The following is a 27,020-nucleotide window of genomic DNA, read 5'->3' as shown; positions in this document are numbered from 1 at the left end:
ACTCTTGTTAAACCCTAAATGTTGTGCCTCGGGTCATTTTTACACTTAGTCGCTCAATCGAGTTTTGCTCTGCGTTTCTTGTGGCGTTGCTCTTCCGGACTCGAACCTGGTCTGCTCCTCAGTCTTTTCGATGGACACTATTCTCTGTCTATGACTTGGGTTTCACCCTGTTGCGGGTTCTGATGATATGCTGTGTCTTCGGCTTTCGTTGTTGGGTTATTGAGGTGTTTGGGCACGCATGACTCTGTTGGTCTTCACTGTGTATAATGGTAAGTGTATGGTGTTTATATGAGCTCTCTGTCGCCTGATTCTTTTCGGCTTTCGTTACTTAGTTGTGGTTCTGTACAGATGGCCTGCAACTTCGGCGCTCCCGCTCTGCTGAGTTCCTATTCGCCTTCGAAGGTAATTTGTTGTTCTATGATTTACTCGGCTCCTGCTTCTGCTACAACTACTCACAGCTCTTGTGCCTTTTCAGTTATGGTTATTGGGTTCTGTCTCGGCGGTCTCCTGGTCGACTTGGCGGTATGTTCTGTGACCTCCTCACGCTACACACCTCTTGTTTCTTGGCTCTCTCGCTTCGTGATAACCCTGGTTGCTATTTTTCTGTCTAACCTTGCTTTGCTCTGTACGCAGGTTGATCTGGGGCTTGCTATCGAGGGTTTTGGGCTCGTACAACATCCGGCTCCATTCGACCCTGTCTCTCTTCGCAAACTGGTAGGGTTTGCTCCCGCTTTAATATGTCTGTAGATTTCTTTGATACAGCTGTAGATTGTGGAGGGTTTGAACAACTTAGTGTTCCCTGCGTTGGTTGTTTGGGTTCGGCCGTGCCTTCTCCGGCATTTGTAATTTCTATGCCTCTGTTCCTTGGCAACAACTTTGCGGTTTCGGCCTTGGAAAGGCGTTTAGTAATTTTATAGTAGCAAGGGTTTGTATGAAACTGTAGTAGCAAGGGTTTTGTAAATTTTAGACACAGTAATGGTCCGTAATCTTGTGGCAGACTTTGTTCAGTTTGCCTTCCCTTCTGAATACAATGGCTATGTTATTTTTTAATGAAAGTAAATTGAAACAGTGGTTATGTTTATTGGTACCTGTTTGCCCTTGTAAGGTTCTGTAAACTCGTTTGCTGGAGATGTGTGACTGCGATGTCTCTTCCGTGCTTCGGTATATTGGTTGTCTGTACAATGCTGGTTGTAGACTTGATTTCTACTAGATGCCTGTAACGTCCTTCGTTATTTCAATTCCTGTTACAGTTAGAATCTATTTGTTTCCAACTCATTCTTAAAATACACAGTAAAGATTGTATACAACGTATGGAAAAAATATCAGCAGTAGTTTATCTCATTTGTAAAATAGAATAACTTTGTACAGAGGTTTTTGTCTTGCTATCTGTTACTCTCCGCCTGAGGGGGTCTCTCCCTGTTCTATTCTTTTTTTTGTTTTTAAATTACATGGAAAGCATAACTGCTTATTGAACTGTTCTACCTGAATCCTGTAACTGTCATTTAGTTTCTTTTAACAAAAGATTAACTAAACATTATTCCTTTCCTAAGCTAAACAACTTGTAATTTAAAATGTTCTGAAATAAAATGAAGCAAACAATAATTAAAGAAAAGACAACAACCAACTTAGTGACCTGTCCCCCCAAGCCTGAAATCTTTGTCTTGTTCCTGTTCTCCCGTGAGTCAGTCAACTGTCATATGTCTCCTTGGAGCTGGATGCTCCTGCATCAGTACAATCTACTTTGGCATGACACAAGTTGCTGATGTTTTTATGAGAGATTTTTCAATTACATGGAATTCCCAAAGTATCATAAAGGGATGCAAAATTCACCTCAAACTTTTGAAAAACACCATTTGGGGGCATGGTCACTAAATTAAATTATAATACAACATATCATCCTCAAACAAATGGAAAAATTGAGAGAACCAACTAGATTTTGGAAGACATGCTAAGAGTGTATGTCATGGATAGGCCTACAAAATGGGAGGATTTCTCGCATTTAGTTGATTTTTCCTACAAAAATAGTTATCAAACATCGATTAAAATGTGACCTTTCGAAGCCACATATGGCAATAAATTCTTAGCACCTATAAATTGGAATCAACCGAATGATAGATTGATACTCATGCTAGATGCTTCATAATAAATGGAGAAAATAGTGTGGAGGATTCAGCAGAACATCAAAACTACACAGAATTGATAGAAAATCTATGCAGATAAGAAACAAATGCACATGGAGTTCAAAATTGGAGATCATGTATATTTGAGGGTGAATCAAAGGAAAATTACATTAAGAATGGGAACCTGTCCAATATTGACACCATGATTTTGTTGACCATTTGAAATTCTGGACAAAATTGGTCTCGTAGCTTATCAATTAGCATTACCTAGTAACATTAATGTTCATAATTTTTTTCATGTGTAGTCACTTAAAAAATAGGTACATGATAATCCTCACATTATCGATTAGAAAATGCTACAATTAGAACTCAAAGGATACTTCCTGGTATAACATCTCTATATTCTAGATCGAAAAGAGATCGCGCTCAAGAATCGAGCTGCCATTCGGGTTAAAGTGAAATGGAATCACTTTACCCATAAAGAGGATAAATGGGAGCGAGAGGATGAAATGAAAAAAAAAATATCCATCACTATTTTAGAAGGAAGTAACTGCAAAATAAGCATTGAGGATGGTGTGAATAAAAAGGGAGATAATGTAATATCCCTCCACTGTTGTAATGATGTTTTTATTTAGACTAAATTATGTTAGTAAGAATGGTGGAAAATTCATTATGTACATTGAAATTTTATGTAAATATGTAGTTTTATTAATAAATAAATTGAATTTACGTACTTGGGAATGAAACACCCGAAAATGAGATTTTTGCCGAAGAAAGCAAAAAGGCAAAAATGTCATTTATAAATGAGTTGGAATAATTCTTCCATGATAAAAAAAAATCTAGAAAACTATTTAATGGATTGGGGAGAAAAGCCTTTCAATCACTTAACTAGTGAAAGATGTTAAGCCTAGATAAGAATAAAGAGTCATAGAAGAGAAAAGAGGGATTTTAAGGATAAACATAGGAAAGTGCATAAAAAGGACCACAAAAGGGTGACACCGCTGAAGGAAATTAATCATTGAAGAGAGGTATGAAATACCTATGTAAGGGTTCAATAGAGTTTTTTGATACCCTAGTAAGTGAGTCTCGTCTTGTGGCTTAGCTGGAGGAAATCAGTTCAAGGTCAGGCGATTAAGGTTTTAAAATCCGAAGTCTGTGTTCCTCACACCGTGATACTAGTTAAGTTGTTGTTGTATTCATTTACTTCTTTAATGCATGAAATTTTGGTTAGATGTTGCCTTTTGGAAGATGTCAATTTACAATTAGCCTTTCTAGATTGGATAATACATTCATGGTAAAGATATGAAGGTGACTTTGAATTCAAGTAAAAATATTTTTGAAAATTTGAAATCAGAAAAAGACATGTCTGGTATTTTGAATTCAGTTAAAGGTATTTTGTAATTTTTAATTCACAAGTACATATTTCTACGATTTTAACCTCAAATAGTGTTAGTCTCTATCATCATGAATTTAGACAAGCTTAATTAAGTTTCATTTTTGTTATGCATGTAATCTGTGATGATAAATTTAACTGTTTGCAAATGAAATGCTACAAGTTTAGCGATATAATTTTTTTGTTTCTACAATTAATATGTATCGAGGTCATGGTAATAAACTATTTACTATTAGGCTTATTTTACTGTTACCCGACATGAGGTTTGGATTAGAAAATATAAGGGCTTAAGGATTTGTTTTACAACCCAACTAAGTGTGTATGTCACTTATGAAATCTCATGAATATTACGAACTGATTCTAGTAATGACCAGGAACTCTAGTTAAAAATAGTTACATGTAAATAGCTTATGAGAGGAAGGTATTTATAAATCAATATAAGAAAGTGAATGAGAAATATGAGACGTGTAATTCACATAATCTATTATGTCAAATAATTCATTAGTCAATCAAGAAGGAATCAGAGACTAAATAGTCAATTTAAATATGGCTTCAGAGCATAATAATAATAGAATCTAGATTATGATCAATGAAAGCCTCTTAATTGGTATCTAAATCTAAATTTTAATTGGTAAAGCAGTGGTTCAGGTAGGGTCCTTACAAGTCATGTAGAAATCAGAGAGTTTGGGTGAGCGCATAAGAAAAATTGGTTAGTGGAACCTAAGATAAAGCTTGCGAGAAGACAAACAAATTACACAAACACTAATTAAATTCTTGTGTAAGAAATTTGAAAAATTAAACTAAAAGGGATGTACAAAATTAGTAAGAAATGTATTGTCCTCAATGGCCAAATAGATATTTACTAGCAGTGTGTGACCAAAACTGCAATTTATAATTAACTTTAGCATATATATATATAGAGGGAATAAAAAATGAACACCTAAAATTTCTGAAGGAATAAAAAAGGTACGCGAACATAATAGATACGTATTACGTAAATACATTTATATATATATAAAATCACAAAAATAAATAACCTTGAGATATAACCATGACTGTATACCGGTATTATTCCTAGAAAGTAGAGAAATGAAAACTTCGCATTTTGTTTAGCGAAGAAGAAAATGAATATATTAACGAATACAAGTAATTGTCTAAATATGTAATTTTTATTATAGTCCCAAAATTGGATCATCTAAACTAAATGGTGCGCAAAGAGAAAATTAATTTCAAAACACCACTAGAATATAAATTGTTAACATCAGGTGACCCAAACGTTTAATTTTTTCCTATATATAAATTGATGCCTCATCACACAATGTGCTAAGTATGGACCCTCATCATTTGAGGTTTCACAAACTAAAATACTTCGAATAGATAAAACATAAATTCATAGCACAAAAGTTCCTCAATGCCTGAACATTAAACCCATAATAAAGCTATAACCCTTGTGATACCATAAATTTTCCATAAGTTAAATAAGTCTAGTAGCCTCTGCTATGGCAAAACAAATGTAACCAACCTGAAACCACGCCAACCATGGGAATGGATATCAAAGGTGTAAATGGAAGGAGCAATGACTACGTGCAAATCATAAAATACAGAGAATGAATTAGATAAGATTATCGTTGCAAATCAATTTCAACAAAGAACCATTAAGCCCCGAAGGAAAACCAGTCTTACATATGTGAGATAGAAGAAATCACAGAGTCTGTTCCTTTAAGCTAAGTAAATATATTAATTAGTAGATTAAACCCCTGTGTAGGGGAAAAGTATTTCACCCATAAAGGGCAAGAAGAATGAAAGCATGGATTACCTTACCATAATTTGTGTGGCGAACTAGAGAGATAGTGCACCAAAAACCCTAAACCGACTCAGTGGTGGAGTGAATCCCTTATCTTTCCTCCAATTTTCCTATGAAACCAAGAAGAAAAATTATTGTATTCACACCCTTAAATGAAGAATTTTACTCTCACCAAGATAAGGAAAGCAGAGTTAAATTAATTAATGTTAATTAAAAATGGGATTGTAATGAGTTAGCTGGAGGGGTCATAGTAACAAATGAACTCAAAACCACAAGAATTTCCACAAGAAGTGTTATCCATGGAACTTGTAGTTAAGCACCAACGAGAATACAAAAAGGTTGAGAAACAAGATAGAAGTAAAGAAAAAAATCCACATAAATTCAAAACCTAGAGAGATTAGCCATATCGTCATTACATAGAAATACCAAACAATATAGTTTCCTCACGAAAATACTAGAAGAGAGGAATTTAATAATTAAGCCCGAGTGATACCTAGAAGTATTAAGAAAAAAATATCGAGTGTAAGGGATTCCATCTCTGAAGCGCCACCATGATTTATTCAGGGTCACATGGAAGTCATGCACCACCGACGATGGTCGAAACCACAAAGAAAAGCCACTAGGAGTGGAGTGCTGCAGCAAATGCTGCACAATTACCAACTATCCATAGAAAAGAGGATTAGGGGTTGGAAAAGCTGATCTCTACCCATGATCGACTGACGAATCATCTCCGTTGTTGAACATTGCCCAATGAGCCACCTTCCCTCCATGTGAAGTAGGAAGTTGTGGAACAAGTAGATTGGTCTACCACACTCCCAATATGAGATCAGACAAAGAGAAATAAAAAATAAAAAATAAGAATGTTGTATTGAGAAGAGGAGGTTAAATGTGCATCGAGGAAACCGCTTTAGGTATGCATTAACAATGGTCATCGTGTCATTAATCTGAAATGCAGCATACGACATTCTAGATTAAACCCAAGTAGACCATAATATATATCATTATGGATACATTAGGGATAATGTGACGGGGGCACACAAGTACGTATATAAACTAACACATAAGGCCTCAACCCCTTAACTTATGGTTACCACTAGATTAAGGAATAGGTCTGCAAAATAAAGAAAAAAAAAAAGGGGGATTATGGTTATGAAATAATTAGAGCGAAATGATTTATGGTTACTTTAATGATACACATGATAGGGATAGGAAAAAAAAAATTTCTTTAGCATAGTGATAGTAGAGTCGTGACAATTTCGTGAAATTCAAAGTATTCATGGATAAAAAAAATAAAAAAAAACATTATTTTAAAATAGAAATTAACATTAAAATGGAAGTAGTACATATTTAATTAAATTTGGTGTAAATTGAATGAATATTTTTATTTTATTTTTTATTCAAAATATTCTCCATAAAAATCCTTAAATACACATCACAATAACATTTTCAATCAATGCGCATTGAAATCACTATAATAGAAATTAAGTGAAAATTGAGATAGAAATATAAATTGACATATAGATTGAAATAGAACCTGAAACATAAATTAAGTTTAACATATAAATAAAAACAACATATGTATAATTAATTTAACACATGAATTTTAATATACATACATTAATTCAATATTGTGGCTTTGTGTTTATTGACCATTTTCTTTAGCATTTTCTATATTTATAGAAAATTAAAGAATATATATATATATATATATATATAGTTAATTAATTAATTAATTGTTCATTAACTTTTCTGCTTGTTTTTTATCACTCTCCTGCACACATATTGCTTTGTAAATATGTAAGGATCTTTTCTTCCTAATCTAATGTGTGTCCTCTTTTTATCAAGTTCTTGTTGTATTGTATTCTAGGTTTTTAATTTTAATATTTCTCTACATAGGTTTATAGTTTTATTTAGGTTTTATATTCTATTTTAATAAAAAAAAATATTTTTATATTATATTTGATTATATCTTAATGTGACTTTTGAAAAAAAACATATATATATATATATATTTATTGAATTAAATATAAGTAAGATAATATGAATGAACAGATATAAAAGTAATAATTAAATGTATTTATATTGACTAATATAATATAATTATTATTAAAAATATATTCTTATATCCTTATTGTCTCATTAATTTAAATTATATTTTAATATTATTATTCTATCTTTAATTTTCTAGGTTTTCTCCGCTCTTCTCTTCTTTTTCCCTTAGTTGGCAAGATTTTAGGCGCCTCTTTACTACTTTGCATGTATATATGCACTGTCCTTTATAAATCTTCACTCAAGAACTCATCATAAAGATGGACATTCATTTATATTCTAAACCTCGGTCAAAAAAGGATGGAAACTATGGGTTCTCATAGAATTCTAAACTCTAACAAAGCTAAGCACATAAATCTACAAATGACAATTAATTCTATTATGAAAGGGAGACCTTGGTAGAGATCCATTCACTCAAAATGATATGTATTAAAATAAAGAGAATATTTTCTGACATATTTTTTCGACAAAACGTTCGAGACCACACTATAGTCCCCTTTCACCACTATAAACCACATACTATGCATAGAAAAAATCTGTGGGGAATTTGATAAATTGAGTCAATCAATTATAAAAAGTGAAATAATAGGTGCTCATGCAACTTTCGATAACCTATCCCATATCACCACTATAAACCACATACTATGCATAGAAAAAATCTGTGGGGAATTTGATAAATTGAGTCAATCAATTATAAAAAGTGAAATAATAGGTGCTCATGCAACTTTCGATAACCTATCCCATAACGCATTGTATATGCATCCTAATAATTCCAATCACATAAGTGTAGATATCTGGTCAATTGTGGATGTAGTAATTGATTTGAAGGCTTAGGAAAAGGTATGTATTTTAGGAATATACAAGAAAATACGTTAAAAGAGCTCATTGCAACGAACATAACTTTGAACTAACTTATTTAAGGAAATAATGACAATGATATTAGCACTTAAATTCATACAGACAAATGGCCAATAAAATCTCACGTTTAAACAAATGATGAAGTCAGCAATGCTCAAGCTAGTGGCAAAACAAACAAAATTCATGAATTCATGGACTTCAATAATGAATTCAAGAAAATTACTCAATTAAATAATGATAAAGATGATGGCTTCAATCCACTAACACTCAAGTGAACAAGGACTGCAACCAGTGGGAGTCCTTGCCAATTTTATAGGAGAACGAGGAAATGAAAAATTTCGATAAGAGATATACTTACGGTATTTGGTATTCATAGAAAGAAATAAGGTACTAAATCAATGATTATAGGTATTTATTATTCAAAGAAATAAAGAAGGTACTAAATCAAAGATTACAGAAAATAAATAGTAGTGCAAACGCATGCAAATTTTGTTCCTAATTTTATTTAGGCGTGATGAAATCCTTAAGTTAATTTTGTTAGCGAGATGCATCATAGTTTCAAACACAATGTGATTATTCTAAATTGGCTCATCAGAGAAGAATCAACGAACCTATGATGTCCTTAGGTTGAAGGAGCAGTGAACATGATTATTCTAACTTGGCTCATCATAGAAGAATCAACGAACCTACTACGTCCTTAGATCGGAGCAGTGAGGTTGTTTTTTGACACCAAAGGAGCAGTGAGGTTGTTTTTTGACACCAATTTTCTTTCATTAATCATTCATTTGGATCATAGAAATTAATTTCAATTAATTAAATAATTAAAAATAAATTCTCTATTTAATAATTTTAAAAATATAATATAATTACTCCAATGCTCCTTTGAGGTGTTGTCATCGTGCATGTTAGGTTATCACATGATAGACAAGCAGTAAGATCATTGGCCCACAGCGTCAGACAAACAGTAAAATTATTAGCCCACACGACCAGACAGGTGGACAGTCAGAAAAGTGATCACAATCATAATGTAATGGGTTACACAATGGAGTTTCATTTTCATAATATTTTGAAACCTATTTACTTTTATTTCATAACTTTATTCTTTCATGAAGGCATTTGATACACAACAAAGTTTCATTTTTGTAATATTCTTGGACATATATCTTTGGAGCTTGTTGTGCAACCATGGTCTTCATCCTGTCTTTCCATAACTATAGCATTTGGTCATTCATTGGACTTGGAATGACAACATAAACTACATGGTATATGACAATCACAGTAGCTGTTCATGGACAGGTACATATAGCCAAAGCTCGTACAGTTTTCTCTCTGCAATAGGATGAAGTTCCCAGAGTAATTCATAGTGATATCTAACAGTGTCCAAATTGGGCAGGTTGATAATGTGGAACATTCAGCCCCAACAAAGATTGTATTATACTCTACAGGAGCCACAAACATCCTTTACACTTTTGGAGGTCATGCAGTCATAGTGTAAGCAACTCTTTATCAATTTTCAAGCTTTTCTATGAGCTGATTTTTCTACAGATTTATTTGACCAATTACGGATTTTTACTCTACAGTGAAATAATGCATGCCATGTGGAAGCCTCAGAAATTCAAGTATCTACCTTTTGGCAACTTTGCATGTATTCACATTAATGCTGCCATCTGCAATATCGGTTTACTGGGCTTTTAGATATGAGCTCTTGAATCATACAAATTCTTTCGCTTTGCTCCCCAAGTCAGTTTTCCGTGACATTGATGGCATTCTTATGTTAATTCACCAGTTAAGCTGGAGTCTCTATCAACAATTGTTTCGAAACATTTTCAATTTTGACATCGTACTCAAAAATTAGAATTATCCTAGAATTATTTTAGTATGTGACGTCCTAGAGACCCCATTTTGGACTTAATTTTCTCTGTTAACTGTTAATAAAATTAGTTTGGTTACACTGACTGTATACTATCTTACTATTCTTTGTTTACAGTTCATTACCTTTGTCTTTGCATGTACCCCTCTCTACCTTGTTTGGGAAAATGTCATTGGAATGCATGATACCAAGAGAATTTCTCTTCGGACACTAGCAAGGCTGCCTGTAGTGATTCCAATCTGGTTCCTTGCAATCATATTTCCTTTCTTTGGCCCCATCAATTCCACAGTTGGAGCTTTGTTGGTTAGTTTTACCGTCTACATCATACCGACCATGGCACACATGTGCACCTTCAGGACAGCTCTTTCAAGACAAGTAGCAAATTGTGAAAATATTCATTTTTGCAAAAGAGGTTAGTTAATGTTCCCCCTTTTTTGAAGGATCAAGACTCTTTGTGATATAGTTCTATTTGATTGACATCTAAATCACGACTATTTGTTAACGTTGTCTTCAGTTTCCTCTTACCAACATTATGCAGCCAACCAATGAGACTTTGACCTTAATATGACATTATACAGCTACCTACTCAGAGTTTGACATGAATATGACATTATACAGCCACCAACTCAAATACGCAAGGCAAAGCTACTTTTCCATGATAATTTCATTCATTAAAAAATTAATAAATAACAAATAATTAAAAAATAAGGTAAATCAACCTTGCATGAATGCCAGGTGTCTCAACTATTGATTCCCAAATTTTGATGTTTTACCTTCCAGCCACCACGACCTTCATCACTAGAAGTGTTAGTCGTTGGTGCTCCATCATTCAGTAATAGTTTTTCAGTCCACAAATCAAGAAACAAAGGCAGCGAAGAGAGCACAACACAGTGGCAATTTTTCATTCTGTAAAGCAAGAAACGAAGGCGGCGAAGAGAGCACAGGAAGAAGCTTATGGGAAGGAGCAGAATGAAAGGTTGTTTTATAAACTCTTGGTGGATAATGTGGAAGAGTTACTTCCAACTGTTTACACCAACTGTTGGCAAATCCGGTCATCTGTAATGTTATCACTAGCAACTTTTTTGTTATGTTTTGTCATTTCTTGCTGAATTTCAATTGTGAGATGTATCAACAAATTGAAGCTCAGTGTTGTGCCTCATATCCTCTGGAAATCGCATTAGAATAATTTTTATTTGTGCTTACAGGAGATTTTGTAGAATCTATGGTGGGTTCTTTTATCTTAAGCATGTCTCAATCTGCAATATACTCTTTTTTTCAGATAATGCTCTGAGACATTCTTTAATGTAACAATGTATTTGTTTTGATGCAAACTCATAGGATGTTGTTCACTGATATTTGAATATCATAGAAGACATCAGTCTTGGGCATGGCTAAGTTTAATGAGTGTCAAAATGCTTTATCTTCTATCTTAAATTTCCCAGAGACCTTAAAGATCTTGAGAATACTAAATGAGGCATTTACCATTGAGTTTTTTAGTAAGGTTTTCATGTTCAATATCATTAATATTGCCTGCAATAAATAGAAACAGTTAAAGCAAAAAAAATCAATGCATTTAAAGCAGAGGAAATTAAAGAATGAAATGGATGCATTTCTCATTGATTTTTTGATTAAGGTTTTGGTATGTTCACCTTCAAGCCATGGTGCTAAATTTATGCTTTAAAATATTTTGAATAACGTTTTTCTCTATAGGTCAGAACTAACATGTTCTCGATCATCCTTTGTAGGTAGATCCCTTGCAGCTAGCGGAATGGTGGTCACATGCACAAGAGTGGGTCATGGACCAATGGACCAGTGACTACATTAAGCAGAGCAATAGGTACATATTATTTACAACCTCATAAGAGTACCCCATTTTATAGTTTGGTATGCATTTTTGTGTCGCAAAATATCTATGTGAACAAATACCTTAAACTAATTAATGCAAATGAAGCTGGAGTCTAAGGGTTTTCAAATCTCTATTCTTCCATATAAATGTTATGCTAATCTAATGAATCGAATGACTATTTATTTTATGACTTGTTTAAGTCTACTATGAGTTATTTAATTCTACATCTTGCAGCTTGAAGGTAGATTGAAAACAGGAAAGAAACCTTACTTGCGAAGTGGAGAACTTTGGCAGGGGAAAAACCAGAAACCTCACTTGCGAAGTGGAGAACTTTAGCATTTGAAGTGTGCCTGACTACAGATGTGAGCTTCAAAGAGGATGTTGTCTGCTTCAATGGCTTTGTAATGAGGCTGATGTCTGGTTCAATTGCTTCAAGTAGAGGGTTGGTGACAGTGGGTTGTGGCCATGGGAAATAGGTGTAAATAATGGTGGTAGCCAGCAGTAACAGGTGTAATCACCACTTCCAATATTTTGAACAAAGGCTTATGCAACATTGCCTTAGCTATATATAAAATCATAGAACTTTGGATAACATGTATCAGTACATCGTATTAATATGAAATCAATCGATATCCCGACAATAAGACCTCCAAAACAAAACTTTGGATAAAACCAAAAAGACACGATATGTTTTTTTCTAAACATTGGTTAAATGTAATGGTGCACCTAAATTAATATGAAATATATTGCCGATCGATCGCTATAGTGATAAAAATACTCGGTCAAATGATTAAGAGGGTAACATTGTTCAAGTAACTAATGCACATGTAAATAGCGTAGTGGACCTATGATAGATCAGATAAGGGTATTCCATAATGTAGTGTATCCATAATGTAGTGGATAATAGTTATTGAATAACTAGAAACAATTATTTCAATTGAAGGAAAGTTGTGAATCTTCCATCACAGTTGCAAAGCATAGAAGAAACAAAAGAAACAACTCATCTTTGCAATCATTCCTTGCATATCCCAATAGAAAACAATATATGTTGTGTGGAGGAAGGGATTATAAACTTTAAATAAAATGAAAAAAAAAAGAAATAACGTTCCTACATTATTAAGGTATCAAAAAAGGTAAAATACAATTTTAACAATAAAACACTTTGAGTAATAAAAAATCTTCAAAACAATGATAACATAGTAATCTTAAAGACGAACAAATTTGGAGCTTTCTTAATAATGAACAAGCATGAATAAATATTTAGAGTTATGGAACACCTCAAAAACTAAAACCAACAAAGTTGGAGCTCTCGTAGTAATGAACAAGGATGAATAAATATGTATAGTTAAGGAACACTTCTAAAACTATGAAATATATAAAAGGATAAAAGAAAACCTTATTTCCAAGGTTATTAAAAAATGTTAATAAAGCCATCAAAGGGATCCAACCATTATGAACCATGGAAAAAATATACTTTTTCCCAGGAAAAAAATATACTTCTTTCTAGGCTTGAGGTTACACTAAAAATTGCTGGCATCCTAAGAATTAACAAAGAATTTGTTCTACTAATACTAATATTCAGTACCACTAGATCGCCTTCATATTGTCTAGAAAAGTATGTAACTAGCATCCCTGGTCAAAAATTTAGGTTCAAAGCCTCAAAGATAAAGGACTACAACAACTTTTTCAATCTCATAAAATAAGAGAAAATTTATCCCAAGGACATGATAGTAAGAATTGATGTTGTCTCTCTCTTCTCTAAGATCCCTCTATGTGAGGCCATATTTTTTTTAAAATATGTTATGAACCATAAGGCAATAAGACTTGAAAATGTTTGATTAAGGCCTACTATCTTCAGATTCCACTAGTGACACCATGGGATCCCTGCTTCGACCCATGCCAACCACTTTGTTCATGGAAATGTTTGAGAAGAAATAACTAAAACCATATCCCTTAAAACTAATTAGTTGAAAATATACATTGATGACACTAATGTGAAATGGACACGCGGGAGTTATGACCTAAATAGGTTGTTAAATCACCTCAATGCTATCTCTAAGGACAACAAGTTTCAAGGAATCCATTTCTTATATGTGCTTCTTACTATAAATGGAGATGGAAAATTGGGACACTAAGTATATATAAATAAGAAACACGCAAATACATATTTGAATGATGATTGTCACAACCATCAAACACAAATGATAGGGATCCTAAATACGCTTACAAGTAGATCCCTAATGCCATTCGAAAAAGAATATTTGAAGCACGAGTTATACCACTTTCCTAAAATATTTAGTGCATGGGTTGTAAGAATAATATTAATAGAACTATAAAAAATTGACAAGGAGAAAGAGTTTCCTCCTCTAATAACTTGCAACCTTTGAAAGGGAAAGCATTCTTAATGTACATCTAGGTGTTACTGGTAAAGTTGTCAAAGTTATAAAAAGGATAGACATTTTATGCTCTTTTAGGCTACTTGAAGCCATTCAACGATACATGAGATCTATAAAATATAGGATTAACCACCTCCAAGTCAAGGGGGATTTTAAAGTGGTTTTCACCAATAAAAAATATTGCATTATATAGATAGATAGGTAACTAAAAGTCAAATTAATGGAGCATGGAATAAATATAAAAAATGAAAGGGTCACATAGTCAACCCTTGTTCAACATTCCTCTACAAATGAGCCCCATATATTCATTACAATCACAAAAATCCTAGCGAAATATTGCCACGAATAAAAAATATGATACATAAAAGCATTGTAAATAATTAAGCTTCCAAACAATCTCAATAGCTACAATGGTCTTGATGTTAGTAAGAATTGGCTTTCCTTAATCACTCAATAATCCTCATAACCAATGGTTATATTTCCCATCCCTATATTTAGATATTTATGCTATCGTTTATCCTTCTTCCCCTCCACTCGTCTCATTCCTCCAAAACTAAGCACCACATATGCCCAAAAAGCACAAAAATTCTAGCCAAAAAATGGAATTAATGCAAAAAATCACATTCAGAATCCTTGGAAATAATGAAACATACAAACAATCTCAATATGGATGGTCTTGAGGTCAATATTAATTGAATCACCTTACTTACTTTATGCCTCTCATAGTCAATGATTTTTTTTATTTAATCTATTTCTCCTCATCTTTATGCTATGATTTTTCCTTCCATCCGCCACTTCCCCCCTTAATGGGTTCTCTCTTGTTTGTCCCCCATAAATAATTTGTCTTTTATTTTATTTTATTCTCTTCAGCTTGCTTTCTCTTTTCCCCCTTATTTTCTTGGCGTTCCTCTTCCTTTCCCCCCTTGAAATACCCTTAGAAACTTGCTATGTTCCTTCTCTTTATTTATAGGTTTGAAAAAAATGAAAGGACATGTGATGTAAATATTACTCTTATTTTGAATAATGAAATAAGAAATTGTGTTGGTATAATAACCCTCTCAAAAACGTGTTAAAGGATACCATGAGAGGTTAACCCTTAATTGTTAGGAAAAAAGTTAAAGTTGGTTATTCTTATAGGGGTAGAAAAAAAGAAATAAAAACTCATTGTGTCATTCTTGTAGATCCCTTGAAAAGTGCAAGAGGGAAAAAGTAAGAAAGTTGACAAAAGGACATACCACTAATAAATGAACATTACTAGAGAAATTTGTTATGAAATCATTCTATAATAAGGTATTATGAGAGATAAATACGTTTATCTTTGAAAGATATTACCAATGGAGGAGAAATGCGGGTTGAACCCAGAAAACTAGAAAGAAAATGCTAAGGGTTCTAGAGTTAAATCTTGATAAATATTTTTGCATAGTTTCCTAACACCTAGGAATGGAGATAAGGGGGGACAAATAAAGAGCCAATTTATGGCTGGGAGGATTGTTGAATCCTTTAACCTATCCCTGAAATAATAATATAAGTATATATTTGATTAATTACTCAATAGTACAATGTACAAATAGAGAAATGTATAATAGGTTCTTTGGGGTAGATAAATAGAAAAACTATAAATTGTTAACTAAGGTTGAACAATTTTTAATTGTGGTTATTAATGACTGAAAAATAATGAGTTGTGTTTTGACTAACTTTGTGGTTCCAAGAATAGGAATACCCAGAAGTATTGAAACTGTGGTGTTTATGGCCCTCATAACAACTAGAGGGGAGTTAGAAAAATATCGTTAGGATTTTTATTGAGTGATACCTATAAAGAAGAGAAAATAACTGAGTATGTTAGCTACTTTTTTAATTTATTCTAAATAAACATAGAATGAGAGGTAAATATGGACATGTATAATTGATTTTATAAAAAATGTGGAATCCTCTCATGACAATCCTATGTTCGAGAAACATGTGGGTTACTTGAAAAAGTTCATATATATATATATATATAAGTAATTGGAGGTAATCTTGATAATGGGGTTAGGGTTGGGCTTGTGTACAAGTTGAAGGTGTTGTCTTGTGGAAACATTTTATTTTTTAAACCAAACACTATTAGTTCTGAACAAAATTGTGTAACACACACACACACACACACACACACACACACACACACATATTATAAAATTTTATAAATTTTAACAATATACCTCTTAGCCTATATATTAACTCTATGCCCTAGTCTCTTAAGCTTCGGGAATTTACATTAACAATGGCTCCAAGCCTTAGTCCACAACTGTTGGCTTTACATATGCCCATCACATACACCTATATATATGACAATACATGAACTTTGCTTTAGCCCTGGTTAGTTTATATTTATCCAAGAATTGGTTGGTATTACAATAATTATTTTGTTTATTTATAAATGTTAAATACGTCACCATCTGAGCTAGGTGACACCTACATTCGTATCACGTGATCACTAACTTGTGGTTTGGGTCCACACTAATATTTTGGAGCCCTATCTAGTTTGGGTTTCAGAGGCTGTGCATCAAATTACGTTAGATGGACAATGGGGATTGTTATATGTATATATATACACACACATATGTATGTATGTATATATGTTCAACTATTTAGGTATATATCTATATATATATATGTGTGTGTGTGTGTGTGTGTGTGTGTGTGTGTGTAATTATATGTATATTGGTAGGAATAAAAGGACCACAAAAATATTCTGGAAAGGGAAATACAGAGAGGCAATGAGTAGCCAAAAGAAAAAAGAAAAGGATCTAATGGCCACAGTGATGGTATAAGACCAACATAAGGAATATGGTAATGACTTGTTATTTATATACTCAATTTGTGAATGATTATCCATGACCATATATTGAAGATAGTAGATAATGTTTATCTTACACCAATAATGTAAACTTATGTACAAGACAAACAAGAAGTCATCTAGTAGAATGAATTGATGATTAGGAGGTACCTTACCTTCTTGATATCAAAGAAAAAAAATTACTACATCTTCTCTTTGTAAATAAATAACTTTTTCTATGTAAAAAGAGAGAGATTTTATAGGTGGTACCAAAGAAACCATGTTACAATATTGTGGCCTTTGTGATGACTACATATTTATTAATTACTCAATGTTTGTGATTACAAAGAGTAAGAGGAGAATAGTACAAGGAAAGAAGAATGGATGAACCACGAGGAGGAACACATATTGAAGAACATTTTTATGTGCATTATTATAAAAAGCATAAATACACACTAGAGAGCAGTTAGACATGAGGAGAAACTTGCAGATAGGTCTGGTAAATTTGGGTACAAGACATGAATAGTTACTCAAAGTCAGTGTTGAACTGGTAAATAAAACTATAATATAATATAAATAGTGAAGGATGATGAAAATCATGGTCAAACATCTAAAAAAAAAAATACAAAAGAGATGGTGGAAAGTAAGGAGGAAATGCTTATAAAAGTAAAGGAGCATAAGTCCTGAAAAATGCAAGAAAAAATGGGAAAGCATCCCAAAATAGAACTTCATGGAGAATTCAGAAAAATTATACCCCCAACGTTTGACAAGGACATGAAATAGGTTGCTAAAGCATGGTTTCTAAACATTAATATATACTTCTAAGTTTTTGACTATTCTATAGAATTAAAATCCAGTATGGCTTAACTTACCCATTTAGGGAAAACTTTATTTATGATGCGAGGAAATGAGAGCAGTACATAATCTAGAAGGGAAATAGATTAACTGGGAATAATTTGAATGACTATTTAAAAGGAATTATTTGAATGTGTTATTTTAACAATAAGGATAAATATTTCCATGATTTAAAATTGAAGAAAATGACAATGGATGAACTAGTAAGCAAATTTAGTCATTTATTATGTTGCGTGTCGTACTTGAAAGACAAGAAAGCAAAGGTGCATCATTTATTACATTGTCTCTCACTATCATTAGAGGAGAGAATTAATTATGAAAATAATGGGACTATCGACGAGGCCATTAGAAAGCTTTATATTTGCTACTAATGGGCCAAGAAAATAAATGAAAATTTAAAATCCTACTTTAATAAGAAGAAATAAATGGTGAATTAGAGTGGGAAGAATGGAAAATGTAGGTCATTTATACCCCTTGGAAAAGCTAATTAATAATAAATTTTTATCAAAAACAAAATCAAAGCATCAAGGACAGATAAACAACCTCAAGCTATGTACAAATAGGAAAAACATAGAAAAGGAGGTAACAATAAAGATATCCAACCGCTAAAATGTTGGAGTTTTGGAGAACCATATCTACTACGAAATCATCCCTATAACCTAACCTGTGAAAAATATATAGAGCTTATAAGATGCCTCTAGTGTTAATGACGTGTCCATAGATATAGCACGCATCAATGTAACATTGAAAAACTGTAAGCATACCATCAATCCACAATGGTAGATATATAAGATTTTTTCTTAACGAACTTGTTTTTGTATTTATAGACCTTGGTGCTAGCTCAAGTTATGATAGTGCTTAGGTTGTAGAAAAGTGAATATTAAAGTCAAAAAAGTATAGAATTCGTTTTCTAGTTTAGCTAGCCACTAGAACAAAAAGGAAGTTTTCAAATTGGGAAAAGGCATGCCTAGTTACTTTAAATGGAAATCTTAACACCATAGAATTTAATTTACTATCACTGGGATGATATGATGTTTTGATAGGGATGGATTGGTTATAAGAGAATTGTAGTTGTTAATTTCTTGGGAAAAACTATCATGTGTAGAAAAATGGAGAATTATAGGTCATAAGGGATATACATAGGACTTTTCAAGAATTACCACTCCTCAAACTCTCAACATCGAAGGATATATCAGGAAGAAAAAGGTAAATTGTTGGTTGATTGAGGTAGTCACTCATAATTTTATTCATTATAAGATAGCCAAGGATTTAAGTTTCTTTCTATATCTAGCACAATAGTGTCATGTGATGGTTTCAAATGGAGGAACTATAAATTGCTCAGGGAAGTCCTATAATATTAGTCTAACCATGGAATAATATGTAATTAGAGTTTAATTCTTGCCATTCCAATGGGTGAAGCATATATCGTATTAGGAGTGGAATGGTTGCAATCTTTGGGGATGATAGTTTTTATTTTTTAAGGATTTTTTATGAAATTTTTATTGAAAGGAAAGAAAATTGAATTAATTGGTATCATGGATAAACCTCATAGTATAATGAAATCTAATTTCATGGAAAAGCTTTTGTAGAAGGAAAAACAAGGGATAATTGTGTAACTATGTTAACTAGATGTTCAAACATCTAAGTCATCCATTTCTCCATATATCCAAAGAGACATTAACAATCATTCTAAAGTATTTAAGAATCCCAAAGGTATCCCACCTCTTCATGATTATGATCATGATATTCACTTGATTCCAATAAGGGTTCCTCTAAACATTAGACCTTATAGATACCCTACATCAACAAGAGTAAAACTGAACATATGGTTGCATAAATGCTAGAGGTAGGTAAAATTCGAACTAGACAAAATTATTTCTCTTCGCCATTAGTTTTGGTGAAGAATAAGGATAGATCATGGAATATGTGTTTGGATTATAGAGAGATCAACAAGATGACTATTAAAGACATGTTTCTCTTTCCCGTAATTGAAGAATTTTTGGATGAACTACATGGAGAAATTTACTTCACCAAACTGGATCTTCATTTAGTATATCATGAAATTATAATTAAGTAAATTGACATTGTGTAAACAACATTTGAAATTGATGAAGGTCATTATGAATTTTTGGTCATGCCTTTTGGCTTTACTAATGCACCTTTAACATTTCAATTTTTCATGAATTCCACTTTCAAAACCTTTTTAGAAAACTTGTGGTAGAAAATGTTTATGGCATACTAATCCATAAAAAGTCTTGGACATATCATGTTTAACATGTTCACAGGCTGATCAAACTATTTAAGGAGGAGCAATTGTATAAATAACTCTCCAATTGTTTCTTTCCCAACCTCAACCAAATTAAATCCATCAAGGAATGCAATATCCCCACAAACTTAAGGAATATTTGAGGGCTTCTTAGGTTGATAGGGTATTATCAAAAGTTCATTAAGAATTATAGGAAGATAACAACAACTCTAACAACATTACTAATGAAAGGTACACTATGGCCTTTGAACATCCTAAATAGGAAATGTGTTTACCTCTAGTATTAGATACACGAGGCTTCACAAAAACATTCTTGTGGAATATGATGACTTTGGAAATGATACTACTGTTGTTTTGATGCAAGAAGGAAAACCCATTACCTTTGAAATTCATTCAATCATGGGAAAGTATTTACAGAAACATATTTATGAGAAGGAATTGTTGGCAAACCTACATGCATTGAAGAAATCGTTCCCTTACCTAAACCGAAGACGTTTGAATGTAAAAATATATCACGATAGTATTGAATACTTCTTGGTACAAATATTATCTTCAAAATAGTAGCTAAAATGGGTCACAAAGATGTTGTGTTGTGACTTTGAAATCATCTACAAAAAACGAAAGAAAAATGTTGTTGCAGATGAACTTTGAAGAAGGGATGAGGTTGTGAAAGGATTTTTTTGTGCCATTTATATTATCTAGACTCATTGGATAAATAAATAAAGGAAGAAATGAAAGAATGATGAACATGTATGGACACTCATTCAAATGTTGCAGGAATATCCAAGTGCATTTCATTCACTTATTTGGAAAAATTATTTGTTGTAGTACAAAGAACGCTTATATCTTAGCTAGAACTCCCAATGTATACACACAGTTATTTTTTAATTTCACACCTCTCCAATAGGAGGGAGCTTAGGATTTTTAGAAACATACCACAAGGCCAAGAAGATTTTTTTTTACAATGGACTTAAATTTGATATTCCAAAGTTTGTCGCAGAATGTTTAGCTTTCCAACAAAATAAAGTTGAGACAATTAAGACCCCAATTATTTTACAACCATTATCCATTCCAAGTCACCATTGGTAAAAGGTATCAATGGATTTTATCACAAATTTAACCAAGTTTGATGGAAATAATCTTATCATTGTAGTATGAACACTTATGTGTATTACCTCATCCTCTCAAATCATATAGTCACTAGTACATTTGTAGAAACAATTCAAACATTTCATGGAAACTGAAATATTATTGTAAGTGATAGAGATTCTATTTTCATTGGAAATTTTTGGATAGAATTATTTATTTTCCTTGTACTCAATTAGCTCACATATCATATCATCATCCTCAATTTATGGGAAATCTGAGATAGCATACAAAGATTTGGAAGGATATCTTTGCTGCATTGTATTTGATAAAAAAAAAACTCAATGGATCAATTAGTTACCCTTGGAAGAATGGTGGTATAACACTTCCTTCCATATAACAAAAAAATGACCCCATTTATGGAAATTTATGGAAATCATCCGCCATCCATCACATCATTTTTACGAAAAAATTCTAGGGTTCAAGTAGTGGAATATCACTTCAAGGATCAATAACAAGTTCTCCAATAGTTAAACGATAACCTCAATTTAGCATATGACAAAATGAAACATCAGGCAGATAAAAATTGAAGTGAAAGAAGTTTTAATTTGGATAATTTGGTATTTTTATTACTACAACCATAAAAATAAATTTCCATCAAGAAAACTAAGATGTTTAATAAATATTTACCCATGTATGATGGCCTTTACAAGGTGTTGCAAAATATTGGTACTCTTGCATACAAATTGGAGTTCCCTACATTTTCACAAGTACACCCCATTTCCACATTTCATGCTTAAAGAAGGTTATAGATTTCAAGCTACCAATTCAAAGATTATTACTATAACTTGATCTCGAAGGAAAAATGATATTGTAGTGTGAAGCAATCACAAAAACAAGAATCTAGCAGCTATGAAGGATATAAATTTCAGAGTATCCCACTAAGTGAAATAACTTACTTGTTCAAGAATCCACCTTGGATGATGAATATTTTATTTAGAAGAATCCAAAATTACTCAAATGCTAAGATAAACACCATTATGGAGGAGATGGGCATGTTAGATCCCTATAATAATGGCATAGCCCCAATATTGTTATTCTTATTCCCCATAAAATCTCACAAATTTTATTGTTGTGATCTTACATTATGAGAATTATGTTCGCCCTGATTATATTATGACCCCTTAGATGCCTGTATATACAAAGGGGGTCTTTTCATTTCAATAATCTAATATTTTTTAATTTATATAATGTAAATGGAGGTTTCCCCCTCAAAGAGTCTTATTTTCAAGTTGTTGATCTATCTTTTCATTTGTTTTATGATCTAGTTACATAACATATGTGTACTTTGGAAAAACTATAACCCTCATAGGGTTACAAAATAAAAATGAAGAATACCTTCCTATCAGGTCTAGAGAAAAAGGAAATCAGGTTGCTAGCGACAAGCCATTTAAAGTAAGATCACAAGTATATATTAAACAAAGTAGATGCAACCAACTTGTGATAATAAAGAGATTATTTTAGAGCCGATAGTTGAGCATTAGCTTACATAAAAGGTACAATAAAGGAAAATTAACTCCATTCAATAATTCATAGTTGCAAGGAAAACCTTATATGAAAATAATTAGAAGAGATATTGGAGATTGTATTAGAAAGAAGAACTTATACTGTTGTGCCTATTAAAGAAAAAGAGAGTAAAGGGTATATACCTTAGTGAGGATAGAACTCGGTAATGAAAAAACTTTGCAAATTATCAAAAGATTATTTGTTATTATATCCTCATTATGAGTTCAGTTATATTTTTGGAAATAATAAAAATTCCCAATTAATGCATTGAATATAAATTTGTTATAGACAGAGTGGGATGCGTCAATTCCAAATTCATGACTACGAATATAACCTTAAATTACAATATAAAGATATTATGGTTTTATTTAATTAATTGTAGGTAAAAATTTGACCAAAAACCGTATAATAAAATGAGAAAAATTGATAGTTCCATGGTATAAAAAAAACTTACCAAAAACCTAAGGGAACCATGTTTATGGAATGGCATGTTAACTCCATGGATGTGAAAATTTTTGCATAGAGTGAGAAAGATGAGTTAATGAAAATCCTTAACATATATATATATATATATATATATATATATGAAGAGAGGCAAAGAAAATAACAAATGTGGACTTAATTAACCTTGTAGAAATGTGAGTGAATGACTAATACCTATAGTGAAGCATATTATAGGAGACCTCCATGTTTTCTCCAACTTATAGCCTTTGTTTGCAACTTTCCATTGGAAAGAAATGGATAAGTTGGCAGAGGAAAAAAAAAGAGTAAGCAGAGTTGAAATATAAAATAACACCACAGAGATTACAATAAAAAAATACATTACCACTTGATCCATGGTTCGACCAGTGTTCTCTTCTAGTGTGAACATGTCAAAGCATGGATAGAATAAGGGAAAACAGCTGTGAGACAAAGAAAACCTTTGGACACATAATAAAGTCGACTAAAACTCTTGCAGCCGAGCACAAATAAAAATTAATTCAAATGAAAGGTTATTCAAGATTCTTTACTTTATAGAAACCCTCATGCATCTCCATCATTAGATTTCCCAAAAAAATCCCATTCATTCATATGTGAGTTATGGATGGTAAGTAAATCATGCGATAATGCATAGGTGGTTGAAGACATGACCTATATGTGTCTTATCAAATGTATAACTAGGTATAACAAGTGACCCACATTTTAACTTGCATGCCTTATATGATAAGGTATTAAACCATACATAAGTCTTGGAACCTTGTAATGACATATATCATTATTAAATATGGCTGATAATTTATGTGTTAACGACAAGAGTTTATAGCCCTATCATATATGTATATGAGCAACAAAATACGTATACCAGACTTTTGGCTCATTCATAGCTTATGATTCTTTGAATAAGTATATTATATCATGCTTGGAGTAGGTATTTAAATAACTTTTGAAGAGGCAAAATTATAAGGACTTGGGTTAAGATAATTATAATTATAATTATAATTATAATTATAATTAATTAATTATATATATATATATATATATATATGAGAAGAAAAATTCCTAACTCATACCATATTGAAGGGAAGTATTGAAAGTACTATAAGGTGAGTTCTAATCACAATATCTATGTGACAACATAAGATGATAGAGATAAGGGAATTATTCAACAATATGTAACCATATATAAACTAGTGGAAGCATTGTTCATAACTCAATATAAAGGATGGAATGATGATATATAGAGTTTGAAACTAATACCTCAATTATTATTTATAGCATTGAAATAAAAAATAAATTTATCATGTGAAAGAGGTATGTGACAGTACCATAGAAGAATTTGCAACGAATACAATGGGGGAGAAAATATTTACATTAGAGTTAGACCAAAAAGGAGCATGTTAAGACTAGGAACTTCTGCTAAATTATCACCTAGATTTTGTGGGCCATTTGAAATACCAAAAGAGAAGTTCTAGTGACCTAACAACTAGCACTACCATCCAACATAAAAATGAATAATTTGTTCCATACATCACTTATAAAGAAATATATTCATCATCCAATACATATTATTGATTTGAATTGGTGCAGGTCAAACAAAAAGCCATGTTTTGGGTCAAGGCTCACCAAATTTTATAGAGGAGGGAAACATTACCTTGAAATTGAGTGATTTCCCAGGTTAAAGTGCAATGGAAGTAATTTATCCCTAAGGAGGTTTGTTTGGATATGGAAGAAAAAATGTGAGAAGCATTTCCTTTACTCTTCCATATGTGATGAATTCATTACAAACACATACGATGGTGTTTACATTAATGCTGGGGTGGGGGGGGATGTGATACCCTTGTTGAAATTATCTTTTGTATATTTTATTGCTTTATGTGTACTTGTAAATATTTTGGTTGGAGACATTTGCTATGGGGACAACACTAAAATTCAACATTGTGAATGATATATGTAAGTAATTAAGTGTAGTTAGAATTAAAATATTATCCTTAACTATAAATGTTACAGCAACTAACATATGAGTAATTAGGATGTTTTTTTATCAAGTAACTGTTAGGTTTTTGGAGTCCAAGGTACTCGGAAAATTAAGGTGACAATTGTCTTGGTTATAACTTTAATGATCCGCCAAGATTCCGGGAGGAATAATGATAACCAAAGAGACAATTAGCTTGAGAAAAGTGTTATGTTTGGTTGAGTGGATACTTCTGCCATTGCTAGAGAGAAACATAGGGCTATAGATGAAAATAAAATAAGCTTCTATTCAAAAACTCCTAGGAAATGAAAGTAGATGAGGGAAAAAATCAAAAAGAGTGTAGGGCACTTTCTGAGTATGCATGGTTAAGGAAGAAATTATGATTGGAGAATAACTAGTTATTGACAACAAAGTGTATGAGGCTCAAGGGCAATTGTTGTGTTTGAAATTCACTAGTTGGATGTAATGTGCTTCTTCCCACTTTATTTCATGTGTTCAGATAAGTCAAAAAATTTACTATATTAATTGTCTAGTGTACATGTGTCTAAAATGTAATAATTAGTGAAGATTAGAATGGGTTGATTACTTCAAGAAAAAATAATTATTTGTGTATTTAGTAAAGAGAGGAAGGACACAAATGAATAGTATTTAGTAGAAAATATATGGTAGTTTATACAAATTTTCATGTTATTTCAGGTAATAAGTAAATAATAGATGCATGCCTATTTTATATTAAAATAATGCAAAGCTATGCATATGAAAATACGATGAACAAGGTAAGCAAATGTAAGATTAATTTCGATAAAAAGGTTCTTATTTATTTAATGAATTACCAATGTTTGTAAATTATATATATGTAAGTGTTTGGTTGAACACAATGAATTTTTTATTTAGTAGTGATTTAGTGTCTAAAATACTTTTATAAAGAAGTTATATAACCTATATGCATAGGAAATATATAGTGATATTTTTATTCACATTTTGTCTAGAAAAAATGAATAATGACCTTGGCCAAGAGCTTCATAGAGAGGATTGATTGAGGAAGAAAATAATACTTTAATGATATGATAATATTTAATTTCTTAAGTAGAGATGTGTGAAATAGTTAAAAGAATATTTCTGAAATTTAATGATGGGGAATTATGTAAAAACTAGCCACCAAGCAATCTTTTTTACAAAGATCAAGGTATTTATCAAAAAAACATATATATAAGCCTTAATGAAAATAGAGACATCAATCCGAAACTCTAGAGAAGCTACTTGCATAGGAGGTAAGAAATATATCAAAATAATGGTATAGAGTTACAAACCATGGATAGCTAAGGGCTTAAGAGTCATAGAATAAATACATAGTTTTTAGTAAGTGACTAAACATATCCCAAAGGTTTTCTCATGCACACTTTGGATCCAAGAAAATTAATTAATTAGAAGTCCAACTATAAGTTAAAGAAAGCTAAATTTTGAAGTAATAAATCACTTGGAAATGAGAATTTTATATAAAGCCATAATATGTATAAAGATGTGAAGAAGCATGTGTGGTTACTCTCAGATAGATTTTAATATGAGAATCATATCCAAGAGTGGTAATACAAAAGTTTGGTGTAATATTTTTTTTTTTAACTGGATTTGGAACACATAGTTGTTATG

At 31.9% G+C, this 27,020-nt stretch overlaps 1 pseudogene; it reads left to right on the top strand.

Annotated features, from left to right (window-relative positions):
• The first annotated feature begins 238 nt into the window (after window positions 1-238).
• On the top strand, window positions 239-10,511 carry LOC149145838 (auxin transporter-like protein 4; annotated as a pseudogene).
• The last annotated feature ends 16,509 nt before the right edge of the window (window positions 10,512-27,020 follow it).

This window comes from Pinus tabuliformis, chromosome X (genome assembly GCF_031772625.1).
Source record: "Pinus tabuliformis cultivar Carrire ecotype Pingquan chromosome X, CPIR1, whole genome shotgun sequence".
Classification (NCBI taxonomy): domain Eukaryota; kingdom Viridiplantae; phylum Streptophyta; class Pinopsida; order Pinales; family Pinaceae; genus Pinus; species Pinus tabuliformis.
The sequence above is the reverse complement of the archived record's forward strand: the minus strand, read 5'-3'. Positions and strand labels throughout refer to the sequence as shown.